The sequence below is a fragment of the Heptranchias perlo genome, chromosome 26 (assembly GCF_035084215.1).
Source record: "Heptranchias perlo isolate sHepPer1 chromosome 26, sHepPer1.hap1, whole genome shotgun sequence".
NCBI classification, from domain to species: domain Eukaryota; kingdom Metazoa; phylum Chordata; class Chondrichthyes; order Hexanchiformes; family Hexanchidae; genus Heptranchias; species Heptranchias perlo.
Window position 1 is genome coordinate 38,970,125 of NC_090350.1, and position 15,903 is coordinate 38,986,027.

Consider the following 15,903-nt stretch of genomic DNA (forward strand, 5'->3'; position numbering starts at 1 on the left):
GCCCAATTTTGGGGACCAACATCCTGCACCCAAAGGATGTTCAGTGGAGTTAAGGTCAAAGATAAGCCATGATCTGATTGAATGACAGAGCAGACTCGAGTGGCCGTAAGGCCTAATCCTGCTCCTATTTCTATGTCTGAGAATTGTCCAATGCAAAATTGGATGGGGTCATTTTTCAGGTGTCCCTGGTGGCCATCTAAAACAGGTGTTAGGTCTCTTTATATATTAAAATGAGGGGTAATGGCTAGGTTATTTAAGTGAGGCCCGTGGCCCAACTTTGGGCTGGTCTCGGGCCTTCCGGTTTAGGCGTGCGTTGTGGCTGCATTTCCGCCTTCGCACTCGAAACCAGGCACCGTCATATTTCCACCCCAGTTTCTTCAAGGCTAGTTCCAGCGATTCCGCCCAACAATTCAAATCCATTGCTTTTGCCATAATGAATATCCTCATCACAATCATGTGGTACCAAAATGATCAGCATCTGCTCCATGCACCCAAGGCACATTAAACTCGATTGCGTTAAAAGTCATCTGCCATTATCTTGCCGACTTACATACATGGATCAAATCCACTCGAGCAGTCCAGTTTGATAATTACTTCCTCGATGCTTACAGGTAAGTCTCATATTTCCACCCATATTCTACTTCCTTTATAGGATTCCCTATACCATGCATCTGCCCCAGCCAAGAGGAAGAGCAGGCAATCTTTTTGACCTCTCCCTACTCTGCTGGGGTCAGGCATTAACAAGTACACAGGAGTAACCTGTTTGACTTAATCTTCAATTTTTTTATCCCCCATCTCTGTAATGAAGGACGTCACTTCACTGGCGAGGCTGAGGTAGTGATGCTGTTCTGTGGGGAATCACAGATTAAGAACTGTTTCCCACCACTCTGTGGGCACAGCACTGCCAATATCAATTGGTCATAATATATCATGGTAATAGCAAGTGTAGAAAAATAAATAGGGGGAAAGTCATGGAACATATTTACAATGTTGCTGCACATACCAACTACAGTAATTCTTCCTCCACGGTGACTCTTGGAAATGCAATCTGAAGGACTGATAGAAAAACACACCAGAGTGCTAAAAGAGCTTGATTGACAGTCCAGCACTGACATATCTGAAAAAGAGGGTCCCAAACACTGGGATTGGAGCACTCACAATGCATTACACAGCAGCAAGAAAAAAAAAGGTCCTGTGAAAAGCAGATTATAAGGACTAACAACACTGAAAATGATGTCCACGTGTGTTGAGCAAGGTTATGAGAGGATCAGAGGGCATAAATTTAAGTTAGTGAAAAATAAATTTAGCACAGGTATTAGAAAGGATTTTTTTTTTAAAAACTGAAAAGGATGGTGAATGTTTGGAATAATCTGGTACACAAGGTAGCTGAGGCATTCAGGAAGTTCAAAATGCAGTTTGATGCTAGCCTGGGAGAGTGAAGTTGATTTTATATTGGTTTTAAGGCATCAGCTCCCATAACACCCGTTTTGCAAAACCAGCAACAACATTTAGATTTTTTTAAATGGACAAGTTTTAGACGGGCACTCTGGAAAACCCTTTTTTTTTTTTAAGTTGGTCCATCTGACTGCCGTAGATATTTCTGGGGCAGTGACATTACAAACACAACGCCATGATGTTACTACTTCATGCAAATGCACTAGGCAAATTGCGCAGCCAGTCTGGACAAGTGCACAATACTGAGCCACATCATACAGCTAGGTTAAAAGTAAGACCAGCTGTACCATCCAGAATTAAATACAGGAGAGCGTGCAGGCAGCTCCCTCTCCCAAGACTAAGGCTGCAGTACAGTAGCAGCTCTAGAATACTTCAGGGATGAATGGCCTTTTGTCATTCTTTTTCTTACTGCCTGCTCCCAAGCAGAACACACAAGCTCTTGGAATACCTAACATTCAGGTTCATTCCACAGTGTTAAAGGGGATCTGCACCATATTTAAACAAGCATCACTCTTTGAAAGAAGGGTAAGGTACAGGGCAATAGTCTTATCAACATATTTCATGGACAATCAAAAAAAAATCTAAGTTATTAGCTTCTGCCTCCTCCTCTCTTCCCTCGTTCCACTATTCATTAATACAGTTCTCTGAGAATCCTTCGGTGGTGTTAAGTATCTAAATAATTTGGGGGCAAAAAGGCAACTTACCTCCTCACAGGCTCATTTAGTACTCCGTACTCTTCAAAATGGCTCTGTCCCAATCTGTTGCTTTCCAAGGTTAGAATCTTTCCATCTTAATATTGACTGCTGCCAATCTGTGAAAGATAGAAGTTGAACAGAAAGATTGTTAGTGGAACATAAGAAATAAGAAATAGGAGCAGGAGTAGGCCAATCGGCCCCTCGAACCAGCTCCGCCATTCAATAAGATCATGGCTGATCTGATCCTAACCTCAAATCTAAATTCATGTCCAATTTCCTGCCCGCTTCCCGTAACCCCTAATTCCCTTTACTTCTAGGAAACTGTCTATTTCTGTTTTAAATTTATTTAATGATGTAGCTTCCACAGTTTCCTGGGGCAGCAAATTCCACAGACCTACTAACCTGAGTGAAGAAGTTTCTCCTCATCTCAGTTTTGAAAGAGCAGCCCCTTATTCTAAGATTATGCCCCCTAGTTCTAGTTTCACCCATCCTTGGGAACATCCTTACCGCATCCACCCGATCAAGCCCCTTCACAATCTTATATGTTTCAATAAGATCGCCTCTCATTCTTCTGAACTCCAATGAGTAGAGTCCCAATCTACTCAACCTCTCCTCATATGTCTACTCCTTCATCCCCGGGATTAACCGAGTGAACCTTCTTTGTACTGCCTCGAGAGCAAGTATGTCTTTTCTTAAGTATGGACACCAAAACTGTATGCAGTATTCCAGGTGCGGTCTCACCAATACCTTATATAACTGCAGCAATACCTCCCTGTTTTTATATTCTATCCCCCTAGCAATAAAAGCCAACATTCCGTTGGCCTTCTTGATCACCTGCTGCACCTGCATACTAACTTTTTGATTTTCTTGCACCAGGACCCCCAGATCCCTTTGTACTGCAGTACTTTCCAGTTTCTTGCCATTAAGATAATAACTTGCTCTCTGATTTTTCCTGCCAAAGTGCATAACCTCACATTTTCCAATATTGTATTGCATCTGCCAAATCTCCGCCCACTCACCCAGCCTGACTATATCCCCTTGTAGGCTTTTTATGTCCTCCTCACTCTCTACTTTCCCTCCCCTCTTTGTATCATCTGCAAACTTTGATATGTTACACTCTGTCCCTTCCTCCAAATCGTTATAGATTGTAAAGAGTTGGGGACCCAGCACCGACCCCTGCGGAACACCACTGGCCACTGGCTGCCAGTCCGAAAATAAACCATTTATCCCAACTCTCTGCTTCCTGTTAGATAACCAATCCTCCACCCATGCCAGAATATCACCCCCAATCCAGTGATTCTTTATCTTGAGCAATAATCTTTTATGTGGCACCTTGTCGAATGCCTTCTGGAAGTCTAAATACACTACGTCCACTGGTTCCCCTTTATCCACCCTGTACGTTATGTCCTCAAAGAACTCAAGCAAATTTGTCAGACATGACTTCCCCTTCCTAAAACCATGCTGACTTTGTCCTATTAAATTATGTTTATCCAAATGTTCCACTACCGTCTACTTAATAATAGACTCCAAAATTTTACCCAGCACAGATGTTAGGCTAACTGGTCTATAATTTCCAGCCTTCTGGCCTACTACCCTTTTTAAATAAGGGTGTTACTTTAGCAGTTTTCCAAACACAGATGTGACTACACTGATATAATTTGTATTATTCAGTTCTATTTTTCTTCCCTCCATTCCTTAATATGCTTGCCCTTGCTGAGGTATTCTCTGGTACCTCACCCAAGTGGCTATCTCTCATGTGTGAGCCTAGATCAGTGTTTGCAGGCTATTCTTCCATTGTACGTACTTCAGCCAAGCCCAATCCTGTCCTTATGCAACGATCACACTAGCATGCTTTCCAGTAACGAGAATGGAGTGTGGGGGGGGGGGGGCGTCACTGGATAGCGAGCAGCTTCACAAACCTTGTCTAATGTATTTTTTCTTCCTTAACCCAAAGGGGACGGAGGCCAATCATAACACCTCTACTGAATTTACAGCTGTGATCAATTAACTAAAGACTGACACGTTATTTAACTCTAACGAACCAAAGACAGATATGGAGTCAGAGATCAGGGAGACCCTGTAAAATTCATCAATGGCAATACAGACATCACTGATAAATTTGATGTGGAGATGCCGGTGATGGACTGGGGTTGACAATTGTAAACAATTTTACAACACCAAGTTATAGTCCAGCAATTTTATTTTAAATTCACAAGCTTTCGGAGGCTACCCCCTTCCTCAGGTGAACGATGTGGAAAAATTTGACAGGGCCTGTGCAACTTTAGGGACTGTGCGCAACAAATACATGAAAATCCATGATGAATGTACAGCTGCACTGACCTGTACTGTGAAAACAGCACAGCTCTAGTATCAGTAACGTAATTGGTAATATTTGCTCTCACCCTCAATTGTAAAATGATTAAGACAAACAAATCTGTAGGTTTAAAAATGATCCTAAGGTCATACCTCTGCAGCAGTTAGCTGCTTGTTTGTGGCAGTGTTATTCTGCAGATCCCGGACTTCAGAGTTACACAGACGATTCCAATACTGCTTCAGGCCATGTAACTGTCAAGAACAGGATGTAGCAAGTCTGGATTTTAAAATGGTTCCAGTACACATGCTGGGATACCAGTTATATGTAAATGGCAGCCACTGTGTTAAAGAATGCATTTCAGTGAAATTGTCAATTTGGCCCTGAAGGTAACACCTTGACATAGTGAAGAATTATAACAGTGGCTACCAAAAGAAAATCTTTACATGCTACAGTATGGATTACTCTGTTTATGCAGTGACATTGCAGAGTTGCATAGCAATTATCTTCCTGATCCAAAGAGGAGTTGTCCCTCAATGCTTTTATTTTTCTGTCATTTTCAAACAAACAAACAAATACTCATTCTCTTTGTCTGTCCCCTTTCACTCCTTCAGTCTTTGTGTTTTAATCTTTGTCTGTTTCTTTCTTTTCCTGACTTTTTTCTGATTTTTGAGCTTCTGTTGTCTCTCTCCATTTCCATTTGTCGCCCTTGGTCTTTCTGCATCTCCACATTTCTCAGGCTTTTTCTCGGATTTGCTTTTTCCCTCCACACCTGTGCTTTTCTTATTTACAGGCACACTTTGACACCCTGCTTTTTGGGGTTGCATGATATGGTCTTGTTATGCAAGCAATAATTAGCAGATCTCCCATGGCATTTCTTATGGGTCATCCAGGGCACATGATGGGCAGCGGAGCAGGTAGGTAGGGAAGGTGAACCTGGCACTGGGGAGCAGAGCACTTAAATGAGGAATGGAGCTGGCAGCTAGATGAAAACTGGACCATGGTGCAACACCTCATGGATCTGCTAACGCATGAAGTCTGGAAGCAGGGACATCCAAGATATAGAGCAAATGGTATCAGTGGGACGAAACACAGAAGCAGTGGGGCTGAAGTCAGGAACAGATCTAGAGAGGACCCAGGACAGAGGCCAGCAAGAGTGGCAGTGACATTGGGAGTGTTAGGGCTGTAACCATTATTAAAAAGGAGGGGAAATCCAGTGAGTTTTAGCAGGGTTCTCTCTCATTATATTGATTGTTGTAATTATTATAAATAGAACTGAATATAATGCATTTGAGAATCTTATCGTAGTGGATGCATTTTATTATATTAAAAAGGACCCGAGCACGGTTGTCTCATTCATCAGCTCATACCTAGCTGCTGGAGATAGTTGCGTACATGAGCCCAGTTCCAATCGAGGCCAAGCACAGCAGACAGCCCAAACCATAATGACAGTGACACCAGGCAGACACTCTCAATCACTGGTGCTACGGGTGGCTCAAACTCAGCTGCTGGAGCTACATGTTTTCCCATCCATTTTAACACACAAATAGTGAATCTCCCATGTAAGCTCAAAGGCTTAATAGATGGGATCTACCCTCTCAGCTGCCCCCCCCCCCAGGCTATCTTGCTCCCCACTGATTGGCCACTCCAGGGCCCAGAGCACTTGTGGAAGGGAGGGAGCAGAGCTAGAGCATTCGAGGCAGGCCTGCCAGGGTGGGGAGAGCGGAAGGCCAGCACTGGGAGTTACTAGTGGGAGGGAAGGATTGAGCAGAAGGTCACAGCTGGAAGGAACTAGCTGCCCAGCCTGGATCAGAGTGCAGGCATGCTGTGTTCCTATCCATTTTCAGTTCATGCCTGGAAAATGGAGCAGAGTGCCAAATTTAACATTTTTAATTAATACAAAAATTCTTTATTGAGCAGGAGGTCAGAGAGAGTGAGGAACCTGTAGCCCCTGGCAGATGACATGAGGTGATAGCAGCGCCGGGAGGAGACGACGCATGAAGAGTGATCACTGTTACTAGAAGAAAATAAATCAGTAAGTACCCACCTATTCGCAGGTCACACCAATCAATCAATCAGATTGCTGGAAGGCAACATGGACTGAACAGGACAGTCAGATGGTCCCAAGAGTAGCATAACAAGTTAAAGAATACAGATTTGGTTTTAAGCTCTGGCAGTGAAGGGATTTAATACAGATGGAGAAAGAGGATGCCTCTCTCGTTTCTGATTTGTGACTATGTGGGGTTGAGGAAGGAGGGTTATAGATCCACACTTTTCAACAGCAAAGATTTCAAAGGAGGTGAAGAAGAGGGGAAATTATGTTAACTCAAGATAGTTCACATTTCTCTGCAACACACGACGACACTGTATGAATCTGGAAGTTTCAGTGAGAATGTCTTGGGACCTAGTTCCATGGGTCCCAATACTGATGGAGAGAAACATGAATGCTCTATAAATGGAAACCATCGATTAGTATCATAGAAACCCAGAAACAAAGCTGGGATTGTGGAATTACCCTTACATTGCCTGGTTTTCAGCTAAAAATGACCTGATAACCACCCTCAATTTTTTTTTTTAGGGAGAATGCAGGGAATGTGGCAGCATCCCCCTTACTAATTTGACAGCATCAGCTGTCTGACTGCAGCCAGTTACTACAGTAATGATGGTGCTCTTGGGAATTGGATGGACAGGTCATGGCCACACCAACACTGAGGGACTCTTACCCTCTCTCTGCAAATACGCTGCCACATTTAAACTTTCACACTGACACAAATGGGTCGATTAGTGCCATCAGCAGGGCTAGATCCCATCTCTGCTTATATAAAGGTCGACCAGGCACCTTCAACTGTTAGTTTATTGTGGGTGCAGGTTGAATGAATTAGCAGATTAGCATGGCTTATCGGAAGTTAAATTCCTAACGGAAGGAGCTGGATCTTGTAAAGTCTTATTAAAGTCTGTAGCTTCCTGTTGAAAATAAATGCAATCCTTCCAGGATGTTATTTTTGGCGTTAAGGGGCAGAGTTCCAAAAGAAAATGCTCCAAGAAAACAAAACAGACAGACAATCAAGGAACGTCCCTAGACCCAGTGCTAAAAATAAGAATTTTCAGGGCAGATGCTCCCAGACCAAAATCACAACAGAAAATAAATCTTGCACCGTTGGTGCTCACCAATCCCCTTTCGACATTTCTAAACCTATCACTGCTACAAACTGCTTTTTCTGTACTTCAGCCCTTTTTACTTGGACTCCAAGTGTGGAATGCTGGGGATATCTGTTGCTTAAGTTGCAATAAAGCTTTTGTCCTGCTGCATGTTTTGCCTGATAATCTTGTATCCAGGGCCATTTTTTGAGTTGTCAAATTTTCTGGGGTTGTGCCAGCTTTTCTTTTTTGAAGCAGACGATCGGCTTTTGCTCATTGCAGTTTGGCATGTACAGAGCAGATTGATACAGTAAACCGTAATTCTTCAGAAATGCAGTTTATTCTCAGAAAGCGGCAGCAGCGTTACTAATGTGTGGGAGGTGTTCTCGTTACACACGGGTGGATAAGTAGGACTAACACACTTGGAGTGTGACTGCTAGTGCGGAGGTTTCAAGCAATAATCAATTTACAGCTGATGAGGGAGAGAAGAGAGTCATCAGAACCCAAGAAAATATTTTGATAAAAATAAAGTGGTCAGATTGGGTCCTGAAGATATCATGGATGATGAAACAAGCTAGATAGACTAAAAAAGGACCTTTTCACAGTCTTACTCGATTCATTGTTCTTAAAAATCTTTTATCAGGATTTGTGCCTTTGTCCATCTTTTGCACATGTTTCCACAGCCTATTTCACCTTCTGCCCTCCCCTCCCTGTTGGAGAAAACGTGAGTCTTAAAACTAACCTGGTCCAGCTCAGGATTAAAAATATAGTTTTATTTTTTAATTGGCTTTTTACAGCATGGAAGGAGGCCATTCAGCCCATTGTGCCTGTGCCTGCTCTATCCAATTAGTCCCAGTCCCTTGCTCTTTCCCCATAGCTCTTGGTTTTTTTCCCTTCAAGTATTTATCTAATTCCCTTTTTGAAAGTTACTATTGAATCTGTTTCCACCGCCCTTTCAGGCAGTGCATTCCAGATCATAACAACTCGCTGCGTAAAAAAAGAAAAGTTTCCTCATGTCGCCTCTGGTTCTTTTGCCAATCATCTTAAATCTGTGTCCCCTAGTTACCGACCCTTCTGTCACTGGAAACAGTTTATCCTTATTTACCCTATCAAAACCGGTCATGATTTTGAACACCTCTATCAAATCTCCGCTTAACCTTCTTTGTTCTGAGAACAACCCCAGCTTCTCCACATAACTGACGTCCCTCATCCCTGGTACCATTCTAGTAAATCTCCTCTGCACAGGTTTTCTCCAGGCTGCAAATATAAAAGCAGTTTTGCAGGTAGGAGTAAAACAGAGGTATAAGGTAACGGAGAATCCAGTGTTGACAAGTGAAGTTCAAATAACCCATGAGTAAGGAAGCCCATTCTGTTCTGGCTATCACGCTGTTCCCCTTCATGCAGAATAATATGATTAGGCAGAGTCAACATGGTTTTATGAAAGGGAAATCATGTTTGACAAATTTATTAGAGTTTTTTGAGGATGTAACCAGCATGGTAGATAAAGGGATGTAGTATTTGGATTTTCAAAAGACATTCGTTAAGGTGCTACATAAAAGGTTGTTACACAAGGTAAGGGCTCATGGGGTTGGGGGTAATATATTAGCATGGATAGAGGATTGGTTAAAAGGACAAAACAGAGAGTAGGGAGAAACGGGTCATTTTCTGGTTGGCAGGCTATAACTAGTGGGATGCCGTAAGGATCGGTGCTTGGGCCTCAGCTACTTCTAATCTATATTAATGACTTTGATGAAGGGACAGAGTGTAATGTATCCAAGTATGCTGACGATACAAAGCTAGGTGGCAAAACAAACTGTGAGGAGGGCACAAAGAGTCTGCAAAGGGCTACAGACAGGTTAAGTGAGTGGGCAAGTAAATGGCAGATAGAGTATAATGTGGGGAAATGTGAGGTTATTCACTTTGGTAGGAAGAATAGAAAAACAGAATATTTTTTAAATGGTGAGAAACTATTAAATGTTGGTGTTCCGAGAGACTTGGGTGTCCTCCAAGAAACATAAAAAGTTAGCATGCAGGTACAGCAGGCAATTAGGAAAGCAAATGGCATGTTGACCTCTATTGCAAGGGGGTTGGAGTACAACAGTAAGGAAGTTTTACTAGAGTTGTACAGGGCTTTAGTGAGACCTCACCCGGAGTACTGCGTCCAGTTTTGGTCTCCTTATCTAACTTGCTTTTGAGGCAGCGCAACGAAGGTTCACTGGATTCATTCCTGGATTGAGAGGGTTGTTCTATGAACAGAGATTGAGTAGAATGGGCCTATACTCTCTGGAGTTTAGAAGAATGAGAGGTGATCTCATTGAACATATATAAGATTATGAGGGGGCTTGACAGGGTAGATGCTGAGAGATTGTTTTCCCGGCTAGAGTCTAGAACTAGGGGGCATAGTCGCATAATAAGGGGTCAGCCATTCAGGACTGAGATGAGGAGGAATTTCTTCATGCAAAGGGTTGTGAATCTTTCGAATTCCCTACCCCAGAGGGCTGTGGATGCTGAATCATTGAATATATTCAAGGCTGAAACAGGTAGATTTTTGGACTTCAGGGGAACCAAGGGATATGAGGATCTGGCAGGAAAGCAGAACTGAGGTTGAACATTAGCCATGATCTGATTGAATGGTGGAACAGGCTCGAGGGGCCGTATGGCCTACTCCTGCTCCTATTTTTTATGTTCTTACTGTCTAAACATAGGAACAGGAGTAGGCCATTCAGCCTTCAAGCCCGCTCCACCATTCAATTAGATCATTGTTGATCTGCACCTCAACTCCATTTACCTGCCTTTGCTCCATATCCCTGGATACCCTAACCTAACAAAAATCTGTCAATACCATGTCGCGAAAGCTCCAATTGTTCTGGCATCCACAGCCTTTTGGGGCCGGGGTGGGGGGAGTTCCAAATTTCTACTACCCTTTGTGTGAAAGATTGGGGTGGGATTTATACCATGTGAGCAGCCTTCACTCCTTTATTCTTCTCCTTTCCCAGCACAAGCCATCACTGGGACCCGTTAGCCCCAATTATTATCATTTTCATGTGTGAGTTATGCACCTAGTACAAATATTTAGTGCAAAAGACCGCAAATGTGCTCTGCTGCCAAATTTGCCAGCGGACAATGTACAGAAAGCAACCCTCCTCTTGTTACTTACAGCCCAAACCACAGAAGGCAGTTTGGAATTATTGCCTTACAAGATAATCAATTTATAACAGACATCAAAGGAGAAATTGTTTCAGTTTCAACATTACACACTGACAATATTTTTTTTAAAATCGCCCATTTAACATTATCTCATTTTACTTAATTCGACACAGTTGTTAGCTCAGCACAAGTTTTACAAATACAAAGACACACACCACTTATATACATTAAGGCACTACTTTTAACCATGTTAACACAGAAAATAGATAAAGTCCCATCAGTCAGAAGGCAGCAAAATGCAACATTGCACAAGATTATTCTGGAGTACTTAAATTTCAAGAGAGAGTGTCAGATCCAAATGTTTTAAAGAGGCAACGTCTTCATGGAAAACATATTTGGCAAACCTTTAATTTGTTTGTACATAATCAAAAAAAAGGTCTGATTGCATATTCCCAGTCGGAAGCGGCACTCACAGGAAGTGTCCATTAAAATATAATGGACAGATAAGCATAATTTCCTGCAATGTGGAATCAGCACTATAATGCAAATTGCATCAATACATACATCAGTTGCATGTGACAATGACACTAATGCACAAAGTGCCTTGGAGCATTTTGCAAACCAAAAAAGGAGAATACAGGCATTTTAAAAATATATATATATAAATCAGGAAGCACAAGATGAAGGGTAAAGGCCCATATTGCGGGAGATCACTGGGGTTGAAAAAAGTAACAAATGAACTAACGGACAAACTTGCATTAATATCATGCCTTTCATGACCACAGGATACTCCAAAGCGCTTCACAGCCAGAGGTACTTTGGAGTGCAGTCAATTTTGAATCTCAATTTCAAAACACTTTTAATGGATGTGCAATCTATTCAAAAAGGTTGCTCGCAATGTAAGGAGAAGGGGCAAGACCTATTGATGGACAGCCAGGAGATACGGTCAAATGGGAAGTTAAGGTTAATGTCAGAAAAGGAGGAGCAAACAGGCTGACAGTCATCAATTCGCTTTTGTATGTCTTTCTGTCTCTTTCATCTTGAGATCCAAGTGAAAAATGGCTTCCACAGGCAAGCCACCTCGTTCCGATCAATTGCCTCGATGCCAATGAAACTGATGTACAGAAAGTGAATGGTTGTTATTTAGGAAAAGGGGAAAATCCAAACAAATCAATCATTTTTTTAAAATGGAGAACAGACTGTTGAATTCACCACATCACAAGCTTCTAATTTAGATGCTGCCAGCTGGTTGTGCCTTGCACATAAAATGTACCAAAAGGAATAAATAATAATCAGTCAATGCTTCAGAGTGGAAAGATACAATAACACACATCTTGTACTTGATACAAAAATAGAATGAGAGCAAGGAAACCACCTTGCAAATGGCTCAGTTTCTAGGTCATGCAAATGTACAATGAAGTGTACACAGCAAACCTTTGCAGCTCCCAGAATCGAAACACACCGCCAAAAAGACATCTATAATGTATTAAATCTGCCATGTTTGTTACACACAGCTTATTTGGGCATCACCATTCGGTCATGCCTTGAGGGGGGCTTGTCAATGGGATTTTCCTATTATAAAACCACCTGTCACAGTCACACCTGCAGGTGCACACTTCTACCACTAGACAGAGCTTCATTCACGTGGGAATGTTATCTTTGGAGGTGAACAGCTCTGGGTTGAATGGTGAGTATGGGTGAATATTCTGAAGCTTTGCTTGGTCACTTTCAGGGATTACTGAGTATTTATCCAAAACTCTCCCTCAGGAAGTTAAATCGATTGATAAAAATTGTGCTCGGACTGTGGAAGGAATGGGCTTGACGGCCATCATGCTTTCTTGTGATTCCTATAGTTGAATTTTTTAATTTTCTTTCTCCAAGTAGGTCATTGTGCCCTACAAAAGATTGTATCATTATATCATGAAAATCATCTGGAATCAGATCAACATCCATATCCCCCCCCCCCCAAAATCAGCAGATAAAATTTAAATTAAAACATGACAGATAAAACAACAAAGGTCTGTCCAATTTAATGGGGGTGGGACGGGGGGAGCGCCCTTTTGATAAATCTGTGATTTCTGGTATCCAGCTGTGTTGGGGAGATGGCTGCCTTGAGCAGATTATGTGTGAGTGTAAATGATGTCCTTTTCAGTGGTTTCAAATGAACTGTAAAACTCAGCTTGGTTTGTACAGTTTAAACGTAAGTGTCTCAAACCATGACACAGCTGACTTGACTTCCAATATCTCACGTAGAAAGAAATGCACATCATGGAAGTCTATGAGCTGCATTTTTCAGTGGGCAGTCCAGTGGTTGCACAACAGGAAACCTCTTCTCAGGCACTTTTCTTCAAGTGTAAGCCAAGAGGGTGATTGGTGGCAGACTGCTCGACAGCATGGGGCATCACAGCCAAGCCTGATACCTTTTCTCACCTAGCGTCCACATCCAGCAGAGGTCTCTGGAGGGTGACCAAGAATGGAAATCAAGCCTGTGTTCTTCATGGTGGACACCGCCTCTTATAAAACATTTAGGATTCTGGGTCAGTTTAGCAGACTGCATTTCCCCTTTAAATAGTCAAAAATGGGGTTTACCTGCAGCAGTGAATATTTGGACATCAAGCAGTGACTTTTAATTGAGATTCTGATAATTGTCTGGCAGAGATATATTTTTATGGACCTAGATTAATTTTTTTTTGTATATAGACAGCCATTTAACTGGGATTCGATTGCTTCAGTAGTTTAAATGCAAATTCAGCGATTGGCATGTTTCTATCAGACTTTCACGAGAACATTTCTATTTTCTTGCCTGCGCCACTGCTTCCAAGTTACTGTATTTCTAATTTATGCTGACAAATGCACGTGTTCATTAATGCTGCAATATTTATGACCCCTCGTGTGACCTGAGGTCATGTGACGTTGGTAATATTACCACTGGGTAATGGAAAAACCTGCCTCCTGCAGCCCATCACCGAGGAGACCACATGCACCGTTTAATGTATCAGCAATCACTGGAGCATGTAAGTGTCTCACTGCAACGTAGTGGTGCATGTTGTTCCACAGCTGGAGAGGGTTACTGACCTTTGTATTGGTAGATGGAGTCATGAAGATCAGTTCCCTCCTTCTCTGCAGCTCTTGGTCACACCTGACAATTTGTAATAAAGTGGCCTTGGGGTGGGGGGAATTTTGCTTTGATTGACCAATGGATTTTTTAAAAACATTTCCCCCCCCCATTGTTTCCCCAATTTTCTTCTTCCTTTCCTAACAGCAGTGACCCTTGCTGAAGGGGAAGGGAAAAGGGGGGCACCTTATACCCAGATGGCAGGAGTACTCCTATTCTTTTCTAATAGACATTTCTATGCAAGCCTAGGTAATGAATATCAGGCTATTCCAACATGGGGGGCATCATAGCTGCATCCAATCCTGTCCTCACCTGAGATCCACACAGGACATCTAGTCATGGAAAAAAGTGACCAATTGGTCACAGGCTGCTGTGGTCTGCAATCATACCTCAGCAAAAATCAGCACTTTCGAGAGGGAGAAGAAAACTAGAAACAATAAAATAGACCAGTAGATCTCCTGTAACATTGCACGCAGAAAGTCAGGAAGCCAATTTCCTTCAGGGTGCTTTAGGGATACTGTTGGAATTGGTATGGGGACCTGGGCCCCGATTTTAACTCGGGGGGAGGGAGGGGGGGTAGCAAGGCGAGTTGGAAACTCACCCGCTGCTGCAGAAATAAAGGTCTGGGCTATTTTTAACTGCTGGACATTATTTACTCTCTCTAACCTGATCCCCGTATGTATCTATCTCTTGTCTGTGTGCCTCTGTCCATTATAGAAATGTTGTGCTATTTCTTCTGCCTCCCCTGCGTATTAACTCATACTGTACCTGTGCTGCTGCCTCCAAATTCCCAATTCTGGCTGCTCCCCTCTCACCCCTGATTCTGACACTCACTACTCCTGCAACTGATAGCACCTGAACAGACAACGTCCTCCTCCTCCTCGTCATTGTCCTGCCTTACCCCGTTCTGCTGCAGAAGACTAGCTGGTGGTTCACTGCAAGTGGGTGGCTGCCGACTGTGGACCAGCTGCCTGCTTGTAGCCGACCATGGGGTGGGTGGTCTGGACTGGCTGCTGTCTGTGGGTTGGCTGTCAATTAATGTCTTCAGACAGGCTGTAGCAGCATCAGTAACAAGTCAAAGTATTGTTAAGAGATGTTTCTCTTCAGTATTTGTTCATCAAAACCAGGTATGTGCTGCTCTTTGAAACACAAACCTGTTGAAAGATCCTACACACAGGAGATCATGCTCATTGCCTCAGCAATAATGAGATTAATGAAATAGTTAATGGGCATGTTGGTGGGGCAGGCAATTGGGTGAGGTTGTGGCATCCCTATCAGGATTTTGTTTTGGTTCCAACCATGAGTACCTCCGGCATGGATGGTGCCTCCATCATCTCATAGGTACAGTAGCCTAGCGGTTATAGTACTGGACTAATAACTCAAGGGTCATGAGTTCAAGACCCACCATGGCAAGTTGTGAAGCTGAATTCAATAAATTTCTAATTCTGAAAGGTCATTGACATTTGCTCTCTGCACAGATGCTGCCTGACCTGCTGAGTGTTTCCAGCATTTTCTGTTTTTATTTCAGTAAGTCTAGTATTTTTGGGTTCGCAGAAAAAAAAATGACCATGAAAGCTGTTAAGATTGGGAAAGGGAACCTGCCACCCTTACCCACCTGTGACTCCAGTCCCACACTATGTGGTTGACCAAGCAACAGATGCTGCCTTTCCAGTGTCACCCATCTCCCAAGAACAAATAAACAAGACTGGAGTCGTACCATGAGCTGCTGTTGTGTATCTGTTTACCGTTAATATTCCATTGCCTTCCATTACTAATTGGCTATTAATGGTAAAAAAAAAATGTGGCCTCGACTGCCATTGGATGGTCAGTAATAGGAAGAAAGGTAAACCCAAGAGAACGACGTACAGTGTTTGTACATCCCTATATCAGTATCGCTGTCCCAGGATCCCAACTTAAATGTAAAATAGGTTTCGTCAATACAAAGCAGTATTGGTAATAAATTCAGCCATTTTAACAGTCAGACTATAGGCTCCCATTCCAAATCCAAACTGGTGTCAATGTCATCACTACCCTTGTTTCTA

The 15,903-nt window shown here is 42.7% G+C and overlaps 1 protein-coding gene across 5 annotated transcripts in view; it reads right to left on the minus strand.

Annotated features, from left to right (window-relative positions):
• Window positions 1-15,903, minus strand: part of LOC137342716 (cAMP-dependent protein kinase inhibitor alpha-like) — a 119,496-nt gene that overhangs the window by 85,018 nt on the left and 18,575 nt on the right. For 4 of the 5 annotated variants that reach the window (XM_068006855.1, XM_068006851.1, XM_068006852.1 and 1 more), the window contains one exon: window positions 2,160-2,266. The gene's annotated coding sequence lies outside the window, so the exon portion shown is untranslated. Of the gene's footprint in view, window positions 1-1,003; window positions 1,118-2,159; window positions 2,267-15,903 lie in introns of all 5 variants that reach the window. The other variant, XM_068006856.1, reaches the window with a different exon arrangement.